Source organism: Sturnus vulgaris, unplaced genomic scaffold, assembly GCF_052056855.1.
Source record: "Sturnus vulgaris isolate bStuVul1 unplaced genomic scaffold, bStuVul1.hap1 Scaffold_192, whole genome shotgun sequence".
In the NCBI taxonomy this organism is placed as follows: Eukaryota; Metazoa; Chordata; class Aves; order Passeriformes; family Sturnidae; genus Sturnus; species Sturnus vulgaris.
Window position 1 is genome coordinate 5,493,281 of NW_028276155.1, and position 6,713 is coordinate 5,499,993.

The 6,713-nt window shown below is 56.5% G+C and overlaps 1 pseudogene; it reads right to left on the minus strand.

Moving 5' to 3' along the window:
- Positions 1-3,596: 3,596 nt before the first annotated feature.
- On the minus strand, positions 3,597-6,423 carry LOC148218273 (28S ribosomal RNA; annotated as a pseudogene).
- Between the last annotated feature and the right edge of the window lie 290 nt (positions 6,424-6,713).

Below are 6,713 nucleotides of genomic sequence, written 5' to 3' on the forward strand. Positions count from 1 at the left end.
CATTTCTCACTCACACACAAGCACACAGCCGCCCCCTTTACCCAACCCCATGGTACTCACACAGCCCATTTTCACACAGGGTTCTTGTGCACAAGACGTTTTACGGGCACCTTTCCCTTTCTGCCGGCGTTCTCACGGGAGCCTTCTTCTTCTGGCGCACCTCCTTGTAGCTAGCTTCTTTTGCTTATGCTTTATTTTAATTTGGAACTCCTTTTCCAAGAGAGCCTGGTCTAGCTTTGGGACCACCTTAACAATTGGTGGGGAGCTCCTTCCCAAAACTAGCCACTCTTCACTTGGACTGGAGTTCCCGGGTTTCGGCACCAAATTGTTATGAATGATGTTCTATTTTTTCCAATTTATCAAGCAACAAGATTAAATTTAATAGTAAGTTTTTAATAGTAACAAAATGAATACAATCAAAGTACTGGAGATGACAATTAAAGTATTGGAGATGAAACAATCAAAGTGCATATATGTAAGAATATACGTAATTTGGCAGTAAGTAATTTAGTATAATTGAGGTTCGTATAAAGCATAAGCAAAACCGACCGGGGAGGGGCCCCCCTCCGACCGGGGATACGGGGAGTGGCTCCCATTCCTCACATATCAAAGCATCCAGGCTAACAATCCCACTTATATACTGTAGGCTACAGAAGTTTCTAGAAAGCTCCTCCTAGTTTCTATTCCTAAAATCTACGTAACTATACTGCACGGCGCATGCTCTACTAATGGGTTAGGGGGTCTCTCATCCTTTTGAGGGTCTTATTTCCGATGAAGGCTCATCATCTTCATCAGTGACCGAGGTGTGACCTGCAGGTAGCGCAGGCGCCCTGTGTGACTGAGCAGATGTTTTCCATAACATGACTTTAATTAAGTCCCATGCTTGGAATCATTCCATTTTTGCCCATTTCAATGTTGAAGCTCTATTTCTACATGCTGCTTATCAGACCTACGTCCTTCTACTATTCTTATCTGACTTTCTTCCAACCTTCTTCTTCAACTCCCAACATCTGGAAGATGTCTTTTATCCTGTCTCACCCATCTCCCCCCCTTTCACTCGGTAACAATGGTCTTCTATTGATCTAAATACAATTTTGCTAATATAGTTACAATTTAATTAGCACGAATCACATTTATCAAAATATAAAGAAATATTTTCGACTTTTTTTTTAAATTTCAATTTTATTTTATTTTATTTTATTTTATTTTATTTTATTTTATTTTATTTTATTTATTTTCCTTTTCCTTTATTTTCCTTTCTTTTCCCTTTATTTTCCTTTCTTTTTCCTTTCCTTTTCCTTTTCATATTTTTTGATTCCATGGCTCTTCTATTTGCTTCGAACAAAAATCTTTTCTGGAAAATAAAATTCTAGCCAAATCTTATTTGTGTTCCCTTTGTTTCCAGACCACTCCTAGCCGAGCTGACGGGCGGCCTGTGCCCTGTTCTCGGCCTGGTGACACACTGACCCACCCAAACACTGTCTCCAGAACCCCCCCCTCCCCCCCCTTTCCCCGTCCCCCAGAGACCCTACCTGCAGAGCCCCCCCACAAAACAGAACCTCACGGGCCGCAGCACAGCCAGGGGAAGCACGTACGTGCAGCGAAACTCGGCCCAAAGCCGCCGCTCCCTGGCACAACTCGCCCTGCCCCTTCCCGCCCCACAGAGGAGGCTGCAGCGGGGCGACCGGCAGCTCCGCAGAGCTCTTGGGGCCTCGGCGCGGGTTTGGGGGGCCGTGAGGGCTCGCTGTCGAGGCGCCCGGGGCCGGCATGAAGCCGCCAGCACTCGGTCTGCATTCACACAGAGAGAGAGACACACAGTGACTCACACACCCACTCCACACACTCGCACTCCGACGCCACCCCCTCAGACCGACACACAGACACAGACACACACAGACACACAGATACACAGACACACACAGACGAACACACAAAGACACACACAGACACACACAGACACACACAGACACAAACACAGACACCCCCCCACACCCTCTCTCATGCCCTCTCCCTGTCCCCTGCCCCATCTTCTTCTGGCCGCCCATTAACGCTGAGGACGACCCCGCCCCCCACCATCAGCCTCCCTGGCGCCATCTTCAGACTTTTCCCGCCCCCGCCCAGGGTCCCACCGGGCAGTTCACGGAGCGGCAGCGGCAGCAGCAGGGAGGTGAGGGGGCTGATGCTGAGACCAGCAGGCTGAGAGCCTGGTGCAGAAGCAGGGCTGGCGGCAGACTGCAGGTGGTGGCGGGATGATTGGCCCGGTCTGTCCCTTTTTGAAGAAGCCTTCTGTTCAGCTTTCTCTGAGCCTTTTGGTTTGCTGACGTTCCTTCCTGCTCAGCCCCTGCACCCGTCAAGCCTGTGTCAGGGCGGCAGCGCGGCGGGCAGGTGAGGGAGTGAGTGATGCAGAAATGAAGCCCGGAGCAGGGCTGCTGTGCATTCGGGCACGGGGAGGGGGCGCGGCAACGCTGCCGGCTCCTCTCGGGGAGCGCTTGGGGAAGCGGGGTGCCGGCACCATGTCGGCAGAGCGGACAGGGGCTGCGGCTGGGGCTGGGGCTGTGGCTGAGCCCGGCGGAGCTCGCCAGTGGCCGCCGGGGTGTGGAGCCGGCAGGGACACTGGCGCAGGCTGGGACCGAAAGTCGCCCGCCTTCACGTACCGGCTTTCAGGGGGGGAAGAACACGCGTGAGCAGGGGTGCCTGCGCGGCTGCGAGTGCAGGCCGGCCGCCGAAGGCGTGCTCGCAGCTCTGCAGAGGGCAACGAGGCCCCGCGTCCGATGGAAGGGACACGGCGCCATCGCTCGGCGGCCAAGCAGCAAGGCTGGACGATGGTTACAGGTCTACCCCGCAGTTGGCTGCCAGAGACTGAGACCGTGTAGCCGTGGAATGGGGTTTTAACCCTTTAAGTGCGGCGGAAATAAGATGCACAGCTACATGGTTATCTTTCATGATAGCAAGGAAAGAGACAAGTTTATTCAGAAATACACTTGGTTTTATCGCATGACTCGCAATTCCAAGAGTAGAGAAGGTGATTGATTCAGAGAGAACACACCCCATTCCCAGGGCCTAGTCACACACCACAACAGGTGTCCTATCTTTGTTATTAATTCCTTTTTATTTTGAACAAATTATCATCCTGGGAGAAATTCTCCCTAGCCTTGAGCTGGACCAGCTTATCGGCTGGGAACTGAGCTGAAAAGCTCCAGCCTGGAATATTATTCAGGCTCTAATTTTCTTACTTTCTCAGTATGTGTCCCACAAGACCGGGGGAGGGTAACAGGTCTGCCCGGCTATAGACCACCAGAGACTAATGCAGGCAGAGGGCAACTGGTCTACCCAGTAACGGTCTGCCAGGGATCCGGCAGGGTCTCTCTCTCACACGCCCTCCCCGAGAGGGTACGTGGGTGGCACAAGGCCCTTGCTCGGTGCCCGGGCCCCAGACTCTGTGTATCGGGCCTGCGACCCGAGCGAAGGAGGGCACGAAGGCAGGCCGTGCAACCAGGGCCCCTTGTCGGCCCCGGCCCTCCAAGAGAGGCCTTGGAGGAGGAAGGAGGAGGCACCGCACCCAAGCACTGGAGTGGCAGGTCGGCCAGCTGAGCGACAAAAGTTTGTGTCAAGGGCTGATTCTCAATAGATGGCAGCGAGTGAGCTGCTCGGCTACGTACGAAACCCTGACCCAGAATCAGGTCGTCTATGAATGATTTAGCACCGGGTGCCCCACGATCATGCAGTACGCGACAGGGGAGAGGCGGCACCGCATCCATCCACCCCTCTGGCTCCCGACCACGAGCGGCGCTCCGCACCGGGCCCGCCCATGGACGGGCGGGTGGCCGGCTATCGCGAGCCCACCGAGGCACCGGCAGCGCTGCGGTATCGCTACGTCTAGGCGGGATTCTGACTTAGAGGCGTTCAGTCATAAGCCTGCAGATGGTAGCCTCGCGCCAGTGGCTCCTCAGCCAAGCGCACGCACCAGGGGTCTGAACCTGCGGTTCCTCTCGTACTGAGCAGGATTACTATTGCAACAACACATCATCAGTAGGGTAGAACTAACCTGTCTCACGATGGTCTAAACCCAGCTCACGTTCCCTATTAGTGGGTGAACAATCCAACACTTGGTGAATTCTGCTTCACAATGATAGGAAGAGCTGACATCGAAGGATCAAAAAGCGATGTCGCTATGAACGCTTGGCCGCCAAAAGCCAGTTATCCCTGTGGTAACTTCTCTGACACTTCCTGCTTGAAACCCAAAAAGCCAGAAGGATCATGAGGCCCCAATTTCACAGTCTGTATTCGTACTGAAAATCAAGATCAAGCGAGCTTTTGCACTTCTGCTCCATGGAAGGTTTCCGTCCTCCCTGAGCTCGTCTTAGGACACCTGCGTTACGCTTTGACAGGTGTACCGCCCCAGTCAAACTCCCCACATGTTGCTGTCCCCGGAGCGGGTCGCGGCCGGAGTGCGCCGGCCGCTTGGTGCCAGAAGCGAGAGCCCCCCTCAGGGCTCGCCCCCCCGCCTCACCGGGTAAGTGAAAAAACGATCAGAGTAGTGGTATTTCACCGACGGCCGGGACGCCGACGGGCGGGTCGCCCCGCGCCGCCGAGCGCGTGCCTGGCCTCCCACTTATTCTACACCTCTCATGTCTCTTCACAGCGCCAGGCTAGAGTCAAGCTCAACAGGGTCTTCTTTCCCCGCTGATTCCGCCAAGCCCGTTCCCTTGGCTGTGGTTTCGCTGGATAGTAGGTAGGGACAGTGGGAATCTCGTTCATCCATTCATGCACATCACTAATTAGATGACGAGGCATTTGGCTATTTTTCGAACACATGTAGGTTATATATGTTCCCTTTCCAGGTTAAGTGACGGTGGCCCGTCCACCGTGGTCGAATCCGGTCATTTTGGCCAAGTCCTGGGCAACTGACGGTAACATGCTCACACTGCGCGGGTGCACAGTGCGCGGAAGTGAGACCCACCGAGAGTCCGGCCTCTCTTGGACTCGGGTACGACCAGGCCCCCAGTGACGTGGCCACTGTGGGACATGAGTGCATGGCCCCTTCAAGTCAACTCGTGATGAAGCCAAGTGCACGGATGGGGTCGGGTACAAATCTTTGTACTCCCACCAGCGGTGGCAGTACCAGTGTGGGTACCCGGCGCGCCCACATGGTCGGAACAAACGGACATACACCGTGAATGCAATCACGGGTACACATGCCCTGTCGCACAGCTGCCTGGGTTGACGTACGTTCCACTCACAACGCAGAGGCCAACTCAGGCCGGCCCTGGCAGGCAGCGGCGCACACTGAAGTTTGGGGGATCCCTGGTGGCTCATGGCAGCACTACCCCCCGAGTGCTGCTGTGCTTGATCCAGCTATGCCACCCCGCGGGACTTGGACGGGACATGGCAGACTTGGGTTGCATGACCCCTGGCCCAAGGTCAGCAGTGCCCAAGATTTGGAGGTACAACCGAGAGGAGTGGGGCTTCCCCTCGGAGGATCGTCAACTTCAGTTTGTTACGGGTTCCCGGCTGGCAACATGTCCAAAACCAACCTGCTGCCAGCACATTTGTCCAACTCACTGGCCCGTGGACGAGGCCTTTGGGAAGAGGGCACTCTCACGGAGATGAGCGAGCCTCGACCATCAGGTTTGTTTCTGTGGATTGCGAAACTGCAAGTGGGGCGCGGCTCCCACAGGCAGGGAGGGGCAGCACGGTACCCCTCGCTCGCCCTGGGGCAGAAGTCAACTTGGCCACCCTTGACGGGTGTCCGGCGGGACCACGGGGAGGTGTGACTTCTGCAGCTGAGCCCAGGTTGTAACTATACTCTCAGGAGCCACCTCAAGAGAGTCATAGTTACTCCCGCCGTTTACCCGCGCTTCATTGAATTTCTTCACTTTGACATTCAGAGCACTGGGCAGAAATCACATTGCGTCAACACCTGCCTCGGGCCTTCGCGATGCTTTGTTTTAACTAAACAGTCAGATACCCCTGGTCCACACCAGTTCTAAGCTGGCTGCTAGGCGCCGGCCGAGGAGGGGTGCTGGCCCGGGGACCCTCCCCCGCGCGAACTGCTCGGACCCTCGCAGGCGGGAACCGACGGGGGGCGGCGGCGCGCGGCAATGATGGCGGCTGCCTCTGGGGCGCCAGCCGCAGTAGGACGGAGGGCGGGCGGAGGGGGGGGTGAGTGGCGCCCGCCGCAGCTGGGGTGATCCACGGGAAGGGCCCGGCGAGCGTCCAGAGTCACCACCGTGCCCGCGCGCGCGCCCCGGCACCCGGGCGGGCCACGTGGAGCGCACTGACCCGAGCGCGGCGCCTCGTCCAGCCACGGCGCGTGCCCACCCCTGCTTTGCGCCCCAGCCCCACCAACCCAGCCCTTAGAGCCAATCCTTATCCCAAAGTTACGGATCCGGCTTTCCGACTTCCCTTACCTACATCGTTCCAACATGCCAGAGGCTGTTCACCTTGGAGACCTGCTGCAGATATGGGTACGGCCCAGCGTGAGATTTACACCCTCTCCCCTGGATTTTCACGGGCCAGCGAGAGCTCACCGGACGCCGCCGGAACCGTGATGCTTTCCAAGGCGCGGGCCCCTCTCTCAGGGCGAACCCATTCCAGGGCGCCCAGCCCTTCACAAAGAAAAGAGAACTCTCTCCGGGGCTCCCGCCGGCTTCTCCGGGATCGGTTGTGTCACTGCACTGGGCACCTCACGGCGCCCGTCTCCGCCACTCCGG